Source organism: Macrobrachium nipponense, chromosome 17 (genome assembly GCF_015104395.2).
Source record: "Macrobrachium nipponense isolate FS-2020 chromosome 17, ASM1510439v2, whole genome shotgun sequence".
Lineage (NCBI taxonomy): Eukaryota > Metazoa > Arthropoda > Malacostraca > Decapoda > Palaemonidae > Macrobrachium > Macrobrachium nipponense.
In genome coordinates this window covers 55,872,124-55,889,623 of record NC_087210.1, presented here as the reverse complement: position 1 = coordinate 55,889,623, position 17,500 = coordinate 55,872,124, and the positions used below count along the sequence as shown (strand labels likewise).

The 17,500-nt window shown below is 37.6% G+C and overlaps 1 protein-coding gene across 4 annotated transcripts in view; it reads left to right on the top strand.

Annotated features, from left to right (window-relative positions):
* The window catches only part of LOC135196246 (neurotactin-like), a 189,209-nt gene that overhangs the window by 118,015 nt on the left and 53,694 nt on the right, over positions 1 to 17,500 (top strand). The gene's annotated exons all lie outside the window — the stretch shown is intronic.

Below are 17,500 nucleotides of genomic sequence, written 5' to 3'. Positions count from 1 at the left end.
AATATATATCAATAAATTAATAAAGATAAAAGCGTATCCAAATGCAAGAATAATATTAGGGTAGTAATGCATAGCATCTTCGCTCGAACTTTTGAAGTTCTAATTGCATAGCATCCTCAGGGAGACTGCTCCACAGCCTAAAAATGCGAGGCATAAAAGACCTCTCGAAACTGAGGAATTTCACAGCGAGGCACATTTACTGGTGCTCTTGTTCAACGAATCTGGATGCTTTTGTTTGTTTGTTTGTATGGTATTTTTACGTTGCACGGGACCAACGGCTTTACGTGACTTCCGAACCACGTTGAGAGTGAACTTCTATCACCAGAAATACACATCTCTCACACCTCAATGGAATGCCCGAGAATCGAACTCGCGGCCCCCGAGGTAGCAGGCCAAAGCCATACCGATGAAGCCACTGAGGCGCTGAATCTGGTCGCTCTCGCCATGAAAAGGGGATCAGAGATCAACTACTGAGAATGTGAAAGTGAAAGGTCTCTCTTAAAATACAACCTATATATATATATATATATATATATATATATATATATATCTATATATATATATATATATATATAAAAGATGACAATCAAGAGACCATCAGTCGATTGTCCAAGTCACAAGCTCTAATTCATCGGAGATCGTCGTCACAGAACTTGAGGTCATCGACGTTGGTCTTTTTGTGCTTATCGGCAATTCGAGTTTACTTAAAAACTTGTTTACTGAAATCCTCAAGAGTCATTCACATTCCTTCATTAATATTCATACTCTTGAAACAAGAGGAGCACGTAGCTAATTACAGAATTTTCATCTCGTTCATAAATTCTATCCAGTAGTTAGCGTTTTGTTCATTATTTTTTAATGAGGTGAGATACAGAAGTCTTTTTTTTCGTTTCTAAAGGATAATTTCATATTATAAAGTTATAACGGATTGTTAAATTAGGTTAAATATGGAAGGATGTCGAGATCAAATATCTTGCTTGTACAATACAATAATAATCTGAACTGTATCTGAAGTCATCCTGGGTGAAGACATTTTCAAAACACTTCCTTATTTTATTTAGTGTCCTGTAAATTGATTAATCGAATACTGTGAGGCAACAGCCAAATACTGCAAGGAAAATGGAAATTATCTGTTAACACAAGACGTTTTCAAGCTACAGACACGAAGGGGAATAACGTGTTTTTACATAAACACAAAAGGACCCACAGCAACTATTTCAAACAACCCTTTCTGCCTTCTCTACTTGGTTTGTTTTTTCTCTTTGCGTAATCCATTTCCTGCGCCCATTTAGTACTAATGGACTTCACTTCAGCTTTCAAAAAGTGAATCATATACCTCTAATTTCACGTTACTCTCATTTTCAAGGACTTGTTATTCTGAGGAGACATATTCAAGCTGAATGACACCACTGATGCAGCGAAAGTGAAATAAGGAAATAAAGAAATAAAGCTACCTAAAGAAGACTTTACAAAATAACGATTGAGAACTTTTGTATGAGATACTTTCTTTCAACTAAATTCCTCTTGAGTTCACTTTTAATTTACCGTGATGCAATCTTTAGAATTTGTAGGTCTGTTCTTTAATTGCTAATAATTTGCATATTACGACAGACATATGGCATATTTTTATTTTTGCAAAACTAGCATTACCGGCCCCATAATCGCAATACGTATTCAAAAAAGAAGCAGATGCTTAAGTCTGTATATGCGTAATCATAAATAGCACATAATCGCACCATTAAAAACAATTCTGGGCATTTGTATGTATGTGCATTATCATATATAAATAGCTACTTTATATGGACAAGTTCCTCTTGGTGCGAAGATAACTGCAAATGAAGAAAACTTATACATTGTACTAAAAGTTATTATTATTATTATTATTATTATTATTATTATTATTATTATTATTATTATTATTATTATTATTATTATTATTATTATTATTATATGCTGGAAGTAAACCCTCTTTTAAACATGTTTTATTAAAAGTAATTGCTGCCTCAGCTGCGTTAATTTTATAAAGGTTCTCTATTTTTCTAATTATTTCTAATTATTAGAAAAATAGAGAAGAACCTGTTATTAAAATTTAACGCCGGCTTGGAGGCAGCAGTTACTTTTAATAAAACATATTATTATTATTATTATTATTATTATTATTATTATTATTATTATTATTATTATTATTATTATTATTATTATTATATTTTTGGTTAAGCAAGAATTTGCATGTGAGGCGTATGACTATGAAACCCCAAAGTAACGAAGAGAGCACCGTAAGTAGCGCCAAGCCCCCACCCCCGCCCCCGCCCCGCCCTCCCCACCCCACATGCACAAGTATTAAGACAGCTTAGGTGCGAGAAGAAGACTCAGAAGAACTTCAAATACCGGGTTTACAAAAGCCCGGAGTCAAAAGGGCGAGCGTTAACAACAAACGCAAACCTCAAGAAGTTTTTGTTGCCTACGTAAATAGTCGAAGGCTTCCCTGGTAAGGGATCTCAAAGGAGGGGAGCTCTCGCAAAATGTAAAACTTCCGCTAAAAGGAATGAAGGAAACTTTTTTAATGTGCCTGACTTCGAGACTAATATTTAACCGCGCCAGAATACCGGGAAATAAAACAAAAAGATGCGTGTTCCCCAAAGAGACAGTAATTGCTAAGTCTCGTGAAAATCAGTGGCCTTTACAATGAGAACGAAAACACTTCCGACCCTTATCAGTTCAAGAATGAATTTCCTTTAAACTCAACATTCAATTAATTATTCTAACATGCAGGTTTTTTCCCCCCTTGAGCCGTTTCCCCAAAAACAAATGGAGCTTCAAAGAAAAAGGCGGCCGCAGTTATTGACATTTGTCAATAACAATGCATGTAAAAACCAACGATTTATTTTACTGCAATTATCAAACAAATACATAGAATATAGTATTTATTCCTGTTCAAGAAACTTTAGAATGGTAGCACCGCTCTCATCCTATACGCAAACTCTCTCTCTCTCTCTCTCTCTCTCTCTCTCTCTCTCTCTCTCTCTCTCTCTCTCTCATAGAGCCGTCATCGCTGTCCGACCAAAGCCCTTATAAATCACCGCAAAATGACCCAGATGACCTGCCTCTTCAATGACAAGGCACCGTATTAGCATCTCGTAGTCCTCCAGAAATTCTTCCGAAGATTTATTTACTTAACGCGGCAAAGCAAAGAAAGAAAGAAAGTAAAAAAAAAAAAAAAAAAAGGTCATTTGAAAAGCTCCAGGCTTCGTCCTAAGATCACTCAGCCAGACCTCTTTTGGCATTAAAGAAGACTTAACTGGCCTCCGTTGACAGATTAGTAGCGACCCGCTGACTCGAATCCGTTCGTAAAGATGTAAGACTATTGACTCGCTCGAGGGAGGAGGACAGTGGTCAGCCTTCGGTGCTCTCCCATCTCACGTTTTATTCCCGACAAGAAGAAGCACAGGAGAGACCGTGAATAGCAGAGTGCCTCATTTCTCTTCTCGCTTCAGCCTTTCTATCGATATATATCTTTTTTTGCGTCATCCACGTGCGTGAACGGCAAAGTAGTTCTTCAGTTTCTGTTCATTTTTTTGCTATTCTCCAATCCTTCCTCTGCGCATTCTTTAATTTCTTCATTTAAAACTCGATAATAAAGCAAAGGGATCTTTGCACAATTAGCCTAATTTGAATGTTAAGAGGAAACATAAATGACTTAATCCGATCATATATCTCCCTGTCGCTTTCAATAACAGAGTTTAACTGTTGACTCATCGTCTGACAGAAAAGAATAACCAACTACAGGATCTGAGTAATGAAATTATTACTTTAAATTATGAGAAAATGGGTCTCCTAATAAGTGATTTCTGAAGATTTTAGTCAGTTATTAAGCAAAGACTAAGACCAAAAGAACTGAGTGTGAAAGACATGGATCGCTTATAAACAGATTTCTTGGACGTAAACTCAAACTAACTCAAAGAAGGAAGTAGCGAGGTGTAAATATTTATTTCCAAGAAACAGAAAGAGAGGCAACCCTCTAATCATGTCTACTTTGTTGGCATTAGATTTTGATAAAGATAAATTCTAATTTTCTGTTAGACTATCGTATGAAGGTACCAGCAGAAAGAAATGAATAAAGAGAGAAAATGGTATTGACGGAATTTGTAATCAAGTCGAACCGTAGAAAACAAGATAGACAAGCCACTAGAAATTGTAGATAAAGTGACAAAGACGATTACTCGCCCAGAATATATCACAATTGATCGAATATGATAAAAGGATAATAAAAAAGGAAAAAGTTTCTCAGAAGAAAGAGACTTATCCAGACCATATTGTTGTCACAAAGATCTTTTGGGTCAGCAAATTTTGTCCCAAGGCAGAGATTCGCTTTCTGCCTTTCTTTCTCTTGTATATCTGCCACTTTTTATGTTTTAGTTCTTCGCTGGACGAGTCGGTAACGTGATCGACTACCGATCTCAGGGTCCGGGTTCGATTCCCCGCTTTGCCAACAAGGAATCAGAGGAATTTACTTCTGGTAAAAGAAATTAATTTCTCGTTATGGTTCGGATCCCACAATAAGCTGTAGGTATCGTTGCTAAGTAACCAATTGGTGCCCAGCCACGTAAAAATATCTAATCCTTCGGGCCAGCCCTAGGAGAGCTGTTAATCAGCTCAGTGGTCTAGTAAAACGATGATATGCTTAACTTTTCTATGTTTTCATCAATCCTTTTTCCTCTACGATCTTTTTCTTTGCTTATTTGTCCGTATGTATCACAGAGGTCGATTAGTATATGGCTGGATATCAAGGTCTACACGGAGGCTGAAATTCAAATCCCAGACAAGAGAGGGCCATTAAGCAACTTCCACAGCCATCCACTGTGCCTTTGCTTACAGCAAAACCAATACACACTCATATATAAATATGTCTGGATGGTGTTTATACATATGTATATATGTACATATACATATATTGATAGACACAAAGACGCGGTTATTTTGGAAGAAAACATTCTTCCATTTGCAAACTGAAAAAATTCTCGTATTAGTCGTTACAAGAATGGTCTGCACTAAATCCCCTTTGAGACGCAAAGCAATGTACCGAAACCTCGAGTATGGACTTTAAAACACCTAGTTTTATGCACAGGTGATAACTGTTATTATAAACCAAGCTATGTCCCTATAAAACACTTATGATTTTGTACCTTAGTGAGGCAGACATTAAGATTTTCTTTCGTTACCGTTTCTCGATACACCTTAGTTGAGACCACTTTGAACGACAAATGGTAATTGTAGGGTCAAAGTGATTATTGGATTGTATTCCTTCTTTTTAGAGGAAAACGGGATACTAAATTAGCACGAAGGAGATAAAGAATGAAAATGACATTTAGTAGAGATTCCAATTTGGCAAAACAAGTTACTCTCTTCAGAGCCAACTATTATTTAGTCTCTCAGCTAAAGCAGGTCCATCGATGGGGTCGTGACATACAAATCTTCTTCGCTAAATTTCATAATTGTGACTTGATCCCATTCAGTTCTGTTTCGTCCACTTCCTTCAAGTAAAGCTTCTTTTTGTTCCTTGCAAAATCAGAGTTACAATTCTCGTTTTTTTCAGGTTTGGCTCGTATATATCTTGCTTATTCGAATCCACTTCCAATCCTAACAACTTTTAAGTCTTCACGTTCTCTAATTAGTAACAGCAGAGCTTTTCATCTACACTCGATGTTTATGTGAGGGTGAGATCTAATTTATTTCCTCAGCGGCCAACGATAATTACCAGGGCATCCTATTCGTGGCCATTCTGTGCGCGCTTCATTAAACTCAACAGGGTTTCCATCAAAGGGCTGTAGTTTTCTTTCTTTTTTTTTCTTTTAATATTTGATGCACGAGATGGTCTTCATTTCCGGCATACGTAACAAAAGAGGTGTTAAGCTTATCTCTCGTTACATTGACTGAATGGGAGACCTTCATTTTCCTCTTTCCTTAAGGAAGAGAAATTTTCACTTTATCTTCATCAAAATCCATTCCCAAAATGTGCCTCTAACACAACACTCGGAAAGAGATATTATCAATTCGATTAAAAAATACTATTTTTTTATATTTTACGCGTCATAAACACAACATCGACTTTTTTACTTACTAAACCTCCCAAAATTAATAATGGGACTTCTTACATTGATTCGAGACCCTAAAGTCAACTATAATTTTTGTTAGTATACAAAAATAAAAATTTCCTTCCTTGACATTCTTGAAGTTGAAGACAAGGAAAAATATTCCCTTACTTTGAGGAAAAGCATAAAGTAAGACCCTTTTCCAAGACCTTTTTCTTTAATGTAAATCTTGATATATTGGTAAAGATACACTCCCCAAAAATAAATCGATAGATAAACAAGGGGAAGTATAAAGAAATCAACGGATGAACGCAAGATTTTCATCAAGGTTAACGAGTGGCGGTCGGCGCTTCTATTTCCAAATCATTTAGAGCCGAATTTACGGCGGAAAAAAACAGAGTGAAAATAGTTTGAGGGGAAATTGCTGTTCATTATTTTGAGCGTCAAGTATCACGCCCCAACGAATTTATGTTGCAGCTGGAAAGCGATAAATCGGGAGGAAAATAGACGTGACTATAATAACATTCGTTATCCAAATGCAATCATCGGTTTTATATATCATTATTTTTTTTTAAATAGACTGTCCCCTCTCTCTCTCAAAAAAAAAAAAAAAAAAAAAGAAAAAAAAAAGCGTCACTGGACGGAGCAGTGTTCCAGCCGTTTTGAGATGAATAATCCGAATATATCTGCGCTAAAAGGACTAATCTGTAAAATGGAAAACAATATCAAGTTCGATTACTTTTTATCCAGCCTGGATTTCAACAATGTATCGGGGATTTGATAAAAACTGCAACACTTTTTTATATATTTTGAAAATATTCTGAAAATCTTTATTTTGAAATGTACCAAATTATAAAGAAATAATAAGTTTTACACAAAGAGAGAGAGAGAGAGAGAGAGAGAGAGAGAGAGAGAGAGAGAGAGAGAGAGAGAGAGAGAGAGAATCTTTACAGTATCTGTGAATGGTTTCAGCCCGTTAGGGCGACCATTACCTCATCGAGGCCTTCCCTGCTCTCTCTCTCTCTCTCTCTCTCTCTCTCTCTCTCTCTCTCTCTCTCTCTCTCTGTAGATATTTATGACAATTGACAACCGGCAAACAAGCAGGTGAGTAATTCGCTGCTTAGGTCAGTATACTAGACATACTGAATTCCCAGTGGTAACCCTATCATTTCAATGATTGAACACGAGTTCTTTAGTTTCTGAGTTGCGCGCCATTACCACCCCAATGTAGAAGCAGAGAGAGAGAGAGAGAGAGAGAGAGAGAGAGAGAGAGAGAGAGAGAGAGAGTTTAAAACTCAGTACTCTCCATTCCATTTGTTCGGTCCATCTCAATTGGCCTTCCATTCACTCTCACTCCAGGAAGGGAATGTAATTACGCTAGTGAAACCCATAAAGAGATTAATGATTGAATTCACATCGATTCCGGAGGAGCGACGGGGGCGGCGTCACTCAGCGATGAAGGGAAAATGTAGGGAAACGCCGCCAATCCAGAGAAAAATTCGGAAAGGAAACGTAAAGATTTTAGAATGGGAAAACTTCACGAAGATTCTGGGGAAATGGGCGGAAACGCGATACAATCTCGGGAAGACCTAGATTATAGAGAGAGCGTCTCTAAGGAAACGATGGAAAGTTCATACGACAGGAGCAAAATGGGAAGGAAAAATGCGTCTCAAGAAAATCTGAAAACAGGATGGGATATTTCCACTGACTGAAAAGAATGATCATAAAGCTCTGATGATGCCTGAGATAGATAGAAAGGGCTCAGAAGAAAATCCTGAGAAAAGACACAAAATATTAAAAGCGGAAAGTAACCATGACAGAAGATGAAAGTTCAGAACCAAAGGCTACAGAGTAACATGACAATATCTGATACAACCTGTTCAAAGACCATTTTAGGAAAATGCAGACGAAACAATGATTTTAGTGAAGCTATTGAAAGTTCACTGAACAAGGAATAGAAAATAAGAAAGCAAACCAGATAAAAATCCGGAAAACTTAATGAGGGGAAAACCTTGAAAATCGTACAATATTTACTTGAGACAACGTGATAAACCTTAAGAAAATTTTACCTGCCTAAGACCGGGGGCAACTGCTCCTTATAAAGTAACCAGTGAAAAGGCGAAAACTGTGGATATGGGAAAGGAAGTTCGCACGAGGAGGAAAGTCAGACATTATGGATTTACAATATGTCACGCCTCTTGAGGAAGATGAGGCTGTTTTCATCAGATGAATTGATTTTTGTACGGATTCTGAGAAAGGGGGGAGGAGGGGCATTCGTTGATCCAATCTCATCGAGGGAAGAGTTGAAGAGAACGGGCTCTATAGCTGGGTAATCTATTGACAGGGCCCAGGAAATGATCAAAAGAAGATTCGTCGACCCGTTCTAACCCTCGCGAACATTTTCGGAAGAGGGGGGGGGGGGGGGGGGGGGGGCGGGGGGGGGGGGGGGGGGAAGTGGGCGAGGGTCGATGGATGGGTGTCTCGACAGAACAGCAAATATGGATGATTAGGTTCTTTGTGGTGCAGAAATGGGATAATGATTTAATAATGGAAGCAGTAAATTGAATTTGACGTAATTTTAATGCAATTCGTGTTGAGTAAGTTGTTCCATATTTTCAAAATTCTTATTGACAGCTCATAACCACCTTTGTATATACACAACAAATTTCTGCGCGCGAGTTTCCGTATGTACGGGGCATCTGTACTTTCATGGAAGACAAAAATAGAAAGTAAAATTTGATCACAGCTTCTCAAAAGAGTAAAGTGCCAGCCACATAAAGGATAAAAATGAAACAATGTTCGAGTTACAAGACTAAACCTTTCCTAGTAAACCTACGAAAACCAACGACATAAATTTCAGTATTAAATATCCTGAGACAGGAAAAGCAGACAAGAGTTGTGCTGATCAATGAGTAACAGTATTTTCATCGATAAGCTGGTAATGCTTTCAGTAGTATCACGGAGAAACCTAACGAGAACTGATGTAGTGACAAGACTCACAAAGTTTGAAAAATGAAAATTTTTTAAATGGTAAAGAAAGAGCTGAACATGAAAATCTACTGACAGGAAAACCACAGATACTACACACAAGAACATATTTAAGGACAACACGAAAACGTTAAATAAAGAGGGAATTCTTTTGCGAAAGTCATTCCAGTGGAGCGTAAAATGACAAACTTGCCTCCAGGAAGCATAATAGGACTTTGAGGAACAACTATCTGTATGTCTATAAGAAAAAATAAGCGACCTTGCAAAAGATCCCGGACTTAACACTAACCCATTGCTATTTGTAAGGAAACTTGCGTACATATTTCAATAAGGTTACAATCGGTAAATTCGTAAAGATTACGTCAATCTATTTAGAGTGAGTACTTTTTTAATCGGCTTAAAGAAATTACTGAAGGTTAGTAATTTTTAAGAAATTGTCTGTACAAATTATGAGTAACTGCCCTTGAGGGCGACCATGAGATATTGGTTTAAAAGATGAGCGGCACCTGTGGTTCATAACGTAGTTTTAAAAACTCCAGTTGATAAGGGTAACATCTGCAATCATCCCCTCGAAAGGGGAAAAACGCGTCTGTTTATATATATATATATATATATATATATATATATATATGTGTGTGTGTGTGTGTGTGTGTGTGTGTGTGTGTGTGTTGTGTATGTTTTCTATGGTCACACTATATATAGTCGTACGTTAATTACATCATTTATGTTCCAAGTATTTATTGTTGTATTTTAGAGGTAAAGAAACCTTGTATAATATTCTCATTTTTTTAAATGCACTCGTTTAGTTGCCTTTTTATGTCTCTTTCTTCATCACATACACACACACACGCACACACGCACAAAGAAAGAGAGAGAGAGAGAGAGAGAGAGAGAGAGAGAGAGAGAGAGAGAGAGAGAGAATTATCCTTTTAACTGCATTTAGATAAGAGGTTCCCTTAAAAGCTGCTGCTCCTGAAGTAGGTCAAAGAGGCCCTGATTATAAGTACCTGAAGTAGGCTCTCGAGGAAAACTCTTATGTTCTCCCAGTCACTTGGAAACCTTTTGAAAAGGATAAGAGATACATGACAAAAAAAGGCATTTAGGAAAATGTCACTTTTTCGTGGATGGAAAAGACGATTAAGGTTTGCAAGGTTTTTCATTTTGTTTCTGTTGGTCACTCTCATATTCGATTGATGCCAAAAAGTAAACAGGGTAACTTATATGAAGGAAGATCATGCAATTAGATCTCTTAAAGGATAGATTTTAAACTTTAAGATTCCCTACTGCAATTAACGAAAACTATTCTCATTAACTGACAAAAGGTACCAACAGAAACTTGGCAGACAAACCTCGTCTCTCTGTCACTGCAAAGTCTGAACTCTGAAGTGAGGGTAAACCTGTCCTAAGACAAAACGCACACAATAAAGAGTTAATAAGTGTTGGGGGAACACGGATGGGGCAGGAAGTTACAATTTTCTCCTTTAAGTTTTCTACAAAAGAAAACTATTGAGATGACTTTGTCCGTCCGTCCGCACTTTTTCTGTCCTCCCTCAGATCTTAAAAACCACTGAGGCTAGAGGGCTGCAAATGGATATGTTGATCATCCACCCTCCAATCATCAAACATACCAAATTGTAGTCCTCTAGCCTCGTTAGTTTTTAATCTTATTTACGGTTAAAGTTAGCCAGGATCTTTCGTTTGGCAACGCTATAGGACAGGCCGCACTGAAAGTTTCATACAGCATTATACACTGCACAGAAAACAATTTCTTCGGCGCAGCTTCGGCGCATTTTTTTACTTGTTTCATATTATATGCTGACTCAGTACAGGTTTTGGAGAAATATATATATATTTTTTGAACTTTGTAATTCACTTTGTAATTTACTTTAACGTCGTTTTTATTTTAATACTTGCCATTCAGATGCTATTCAGCAAATACAAAAGACCAATACTTAGTGATGAATAATGAAGTATAATAAATTTAGCTGTCTGCATCATTGCGGGCTGCTGAAGAGCAAGAACCCGTGCCAGCACGAGGCTGGCTGAATCTATAGGTAGTATGTTGCATCAGATTTCTGATGAAATTATTCTCGAATCTTCCAAAGATAACTCTTCTCTCTCTGTGTGTGTGTGTGTGTGTGTGTGTGTGTGTAAAATATATTATGTCAGAAAAGGAGTGTTGTGTCTCAGAGGTTTATTACCGAAATCAAAATGAACACCGTAGGGTTGGACTTTGCTATTTAAATGAAGGTGTCTAAATTCAACGAAAATGATGAATATTCAGAGTTCGGATGAAGCCGGTATTACACGAGCACCATTTTCCATCCAGCAAGCTTTATCATCTCGCTGTCACACTTTGCACTGCGTAACCAATCTGTTCGTTCGCATAGGACCCTAGGTGGTGTCCCACGAGTTCGCGCCCGACTTAAATTGCGCTTCCTAAATTGGTATTCCATTCGAGTTTGGCGGAAGGATGCTAGAATACACTACAAAACAATAATTGGGTTAGACAGCGGAAAGTTATAGAAAATGAGAGAATCCCACAGGGAGAGAAAAAGCGTAATTCATCGCGATGGTAAAGAATAGGCCAAACAACCCCCTCCCCCCCCCTCCCCCTCCTGTTAATATTTCTCGATTACAAGTGAGTTTGGTGAAACAAGTGAATTTTCCTTTCAAAATAACGTCATGTAAAGTACAACAAAACACGAATAAAGAATTTTTTATATTTTGCTCCTCGCAAATTTGCATTATTTGCTGCCTCTTGCTTTTGTTGCCGATAACTTTTATAGCGTGGCATAGTCATTGTTTCCTCCGAGAATGAAAGGTCTTAGCCAATATCCATTTCCCTTTCAACTCGAAAGAAATAGCGCCATGGGGAAAATGGCCTTTTCCCATTGCGACCGGCGCTGCGGAGGGAATTGTGTGGAACACCTCATCAGTAATTCGATTCTCCTCATTTGGTGGAACAAAACCACTTCCAGGTACACCTTAAAGCAACACTTTCGGTTCGGTCAGGTGCCTCGACTAAGGCATCTTGTCCGCAATTGCCTTGCCCCATATATGAACTCTCTCTCTCTCTCTCTCTCTCTCTCTCTCTCTCTAAGAAACTGTTTTACTGAACGTATTTCTGGAAGTCATTTCTGAGTCAATCTGCATTTCATAATGAATAGTCATACCTTAAGGCCCTCCTTACCTTAAGGCAGCGATAACGGTGGGAGAGAAGTCACAAAAAGCAATGGTTTTTTCATGATTTTCATTTATTCTTCGGCTTCCTTGAACACATTAAATAACTGAGGAGTTTTAAGGTTTTTTCATTGATTTTATACGCCAAAAGAGTTAGCCTAAAAAGACATAAGGAACCAATAGTAAAATTGTAATTATAAACTGAAAACGTGACTGCAGCAATGGAAGGCAGATGGAAAATAATCTACGGGATACGCCTTCCTATTCTCACACAAGAGCAACAGTCCTCAGACTCTCTCTCTCTCTCTCTCTCTCTCTCTCTCTCTCTCTCTCTCTCTCTCTCTCTCGTCTTCTAAAATCTTGATTAATGATCATACAATACAATAAACACAATAAAATATCAGTAAATTGGATGCAAATGTAGATCCAAATCAGTATGGTTAAGTTTCACATGGACACCTGTACTTTACACACCGACACACACACACACACACACACACACACACACACACATATATATATACATATATAATATATTATATAATATTATATATATAATATATATATTATTATATATAATATAATATATATATATATATATATATGTAGAATCTGCTGGTTAATTTTTTTACCAGATACATATGCAATTGTAACAGCCACAATGCACTCCTAACTTCTTGAATTCTTTGCTCTTTTTTGGATACGTTTGTCCTTACAAAGAAATTGTGATGTCGGGTACGGGGAAACAAACCCAGGTCCCATAATCACAAAGAGGTCACGTTGCCGACCTGAACACGAGACAAGCGTATTAAAAAAAAAAAAAAAAAAAAAAACAAAAAAAAAAAAAAAAAAAAAGCATAAATATCTGGTAAAAAAAAAAGTGACCAGTAGATTCTACATATACTACATTTCAGCCTAAAAAGCAGTAAAAATGATTGTCCACTTGGCTACGATGGTGAGGATGGGTCTATTCCAGCTCAAATTAGTATAATCTGAAAACGACAGGTATATGTGTGTATGAGAGTGAGTAGACTTTTATCCTTCTCGTGGTCAGGTCGGCAACGTGACCTCTTTGTGATTATGGGACCTGGGTTTATTTCCCTGTACCAGACATCACAATTTCTTCAGAAATTTCTTTGGACTTGGATCTTCAGGCTTTGTAGTGACAAGCGTATCCAAAAAAGAGCATAGAATTCAAGAAGTTATACATATAGTATATGCATAAATGAAGTAAAGGAAGTGGAGTCGAAAGATTTTACAGCCATTCCATTGTTTCACTTTCCTTCGTGGCTGATACCTTTATATATATATATATATATATATATATATATATATATATATATATATATATATATATATATATAAAATCACACGGCACACTATCCGTTTGGCTAGGTTGATTCCAGATGACACTAATCCTCTGCTTCTTAACAAATCATTTGGAATGAGGCTGCCAGCACCGTATCCTTTTCCACCCCCGCTGCAACCTACCACAGTGGACTAACAACCTGTTGCATAACAATCTACGAAGGTTAACGGGAGCATAAAGGATTCTTCAGGAAATTGGCCCAAAGATGTTTTTATTCTGGGGGATCGAACTCTGGTATCTCTGCGCAAGTCTTTGAGGAGGAAGTTGTTAGCCTGTCCCGTGATCCGGCCTTGCTGTGGTCCACCACAGCCGAAAAATATCAGGTACAAACATCGCTGCTGATGAGTCAGCTAATCACAGTGTGTTTAAACGAAACATTCAGGTCATTCGATCATCAGAGTTTTGGTGCCATAGACTAATTAGTACTTGAGTAGATGAAAATCGAAAAGGCCAGATATAATAAGCACATTAGCACCTTTTTTTGCACATTTGTTGAATTTCAAGCAGCTCTTCTCGGTGGAATTAAATCCAATCGTGGCTGCACATTTACCTGCCATATACAATACCTGTAGATTTATGGAGTCTTTTTGAGAGAGAGAGAGAGAGAGAGAGAGAGAGAGAGAGAGAGTTACTGCAACAGCTTATGTTACACTGTGAAATCACAGTTTCGAGCATGCAAAACTCAGCTACGTTTAAAAGAAGGGGCTGAGGAGGAGGAGGAGAAGAGTTTGAGGTCCCTCGTCTGGAACTCCAGTCATCATGGATTAGTTGGGATACGGAGCGTGAACCTCTACGACGGCAGTGGTGTTGCTTTTGGGTCCTTGCCAACCCAAATCTCCTCACCCTCAAACCCGTTACTTCTCCTACCATATACCTCTCCCCTTCCTCCTCACTTGAGAAAAATGCCTAGATGGGATCGGGCGTCTCCTTCCTCTTCTTTCGCTCCTCTTTTCGGAAAAGTGTGAGGCTGGAACCACTGAAAGACTTCACTGGAAAGATTCTGGCGTTTCTTTGTTTGGGTTAGGAGTGCCATATCTCACACTGCTTGAATGAAGACTTGGGTAAGATAAGTTTGTTTCCAATTTGACTCTAAGTTTCCAGTTTGACTAAGTTTCGGGAGTGTAGTTGTGCATACACAAATACATCTGTCTATCTATCTATCTGTATATATATATATATATATATATATATATATATATATAATATATCTATATATATATATATAATAATTATAATATATAAAATGTGTGTGTAAATACATGCATACTCCCAAAAGCCTATATGTAACAACTTGAGTGATTTTCATGTGAAAACTTAAATGAAATGCTTTGAGAAATATTAGTGCATTGCTGACTCTTAATGCCATACATAATCAGTCAGTAGGACTTAATGTCCCAAAAGTTCATATCCGGAAAATGAGATGGTTGTCTTTAAGAATAATTCTATAATTTCTATAAGCAGATTCGTTCCATGAACGTTAAAGTAGACAATGACCTTAAAATAATTTGAGAATTCTATATATTCTAATATAGACAACGACCTTAAAATAATTTGAGAATTCTATATTGTTATAATAAAGTTATTTGTGGAAGAATATCAGAGCCAAAATATTTAATCTTTGCTCTAAGTATGTCTTGTTGCAGAATCCATAATTATGCATTATTCATTTAATTTGTGAATCAACTTTCTAGGCAAGTGGCCTTGTGCGCGTTCAGATCACCATATGCCATTATGTTTGTGTACAGGATCTAGAGATATGACATAAATTTTATTATTGTTTCATGAAACTGTCTTCTTTCATAATGTCCCCGCTTAAATATAATAATAAAAATCACTTACCAGTTTTCTACATACCCATAAGCCTATAGAACTTTTTGCAATGGTGATTTTTGTCTGATGTTTACTAAAATAAACACTAACCACCGCATTCAATGTTAAACTGAGGATTAGGGTTTAATATCGAGATGTGAAAAGGTAGTCTTGCCTACTTATATTTCAGTTAGGTCATTAGTTCCGTTAAAATATCCTAAATGCAAGACCTTGAGTTGAGCATTATGGACACGGAACCTTTCGGACTCACAACCCAGTCGCTCATTTGAAGAATGGCAGAAGAAGAAAGGTGCTCGCTGGAAACTCGTCGTCCTGTGTCTATGTGGACGCGAGCGTGTAATTTCCTTGTCCCTCATTTGTAGGACGCAAAAAAAGAAAGGAAAAAAGAACCCCTTTTTTTTGTTTATGTTCTTTATGTTTCCTAATACGCGTAACGCATGGCTACTTCTTTGTTAATTAAGAAGACTATGTTTCCTCTGACGTCGGCTTGTTAGAGAAAAGACTTAGTTTTTGTTCCTTTCTCACTTTCTCGTCTGGTTAATTAAGAGCTGAGAAAGTTGGTCTCTCAGACTTTTTTCCCTTCAATGCACATCCGGCCCCCACCCCACCATGGGCCCAATCTAAACCTCTCTCTCTCTCTCTCTCTCTCTCTCTCTCTCTCTCTCTCTCTCTCTCTCTCGAGTAAACATCTTGAACAGTATTTGAAGAGCTAAAGCGTGGTAGGCTGTTATAAGCCAGAATGTGATTGAAAAGAATTTCGAAATCAAGGGATGCACGGTTAAATAAAACATTATTGATCTAACGCTATCAAAAATGAAATAAGAATACTCGCACCACCTTATGTAAGAAGTAATCATACCAACCATAGATAAATCCACAAGTAACTCAAGAAACTGCTTAAAAAATGAATCCCGCCCCCCTCACACCGTATGAAGCAGCTGAATACCCTCTTCATGATCTACAAAATAGATAAAAAAAGGTCAGCTCTTTCTTATAACAATGATGGATTTGTCAGGCATGAAGCTCAATAAGCATATTTATAATTTTCAGTTGCAGAATTTCTCTACACACAACCACTAATGACCCACTCAGAAACGCCATCCAGATCAGCATTAATTGCTCTAGTAAGGAATTAAACAAGGCTTGAAAAGTCTTCAGTGGACGGTACTCGAGAAAAGGAAGAGAAATTATCTTTGTTGCTAAGAGCACAAAAGGTAAATTCAGCAGGTGGTGTGAAGAGGTTCGTCCTGCGTCAAGCACGATGGAAAAGATCAATAAAACATGACCACAAAAGGGTAGAAATTGGTGTGCAATAAGCAAACTCATAAAAGTCGGAGGAATTATTTCAATAAAATCGATGAATTATAACTCAGCCTTAATCTTATCTCATGGAACGTTTCTATACATATTCTTGAAACATAATATTTTAGTCTTTATCATATACAATATAATATTTGCTGGATTTTTTTTTTATTACGAGGCGAATGGCCCTCTTGGGCCGAGTGTCTGGGCTTTGGTTCTATATACCAATCATAGCCTGAGCGAAGCATTTCTGCAGAACCTCAAGGAAATTCATATAAAGGCTTGAATGATATTTTACAACGCCACTAAATGAACGGTTTAAAACTACAAACTGGTGTCAGGTGCTAACTCTCAATGAGTGGCAGCATGAACAGTAAGACAGAGCAGCAGCAAGAGAAGTGACTGCCATCACAATTCTTAGTAACAATTTAAACAAAATCTTGAAGAGTGGGAAGCTTTGCTCGGATAAAAGGAGAAAGGCGGAAGGCCAACAGATTAATTTTGGCCGCCAGCTCTCGGAATCTGAGGCGGTGTTTCATCACGACAGGAGGGTTTGCGAGACTCCTATGAGCCTTCTCTTGCCGAGGAAAAATTTCATTTTCAACTGGAGGAAAAGGTCGGTTTTGTTCACCGAGTTGGAAATGGTAGAATGGAATATGGAGTTTGGGCCAAAGGCCAAGCACTGGGACCTATCAGGTCATTCAGCACTGAAAGGGAAATTGAGAGTAGCACTTGAAAG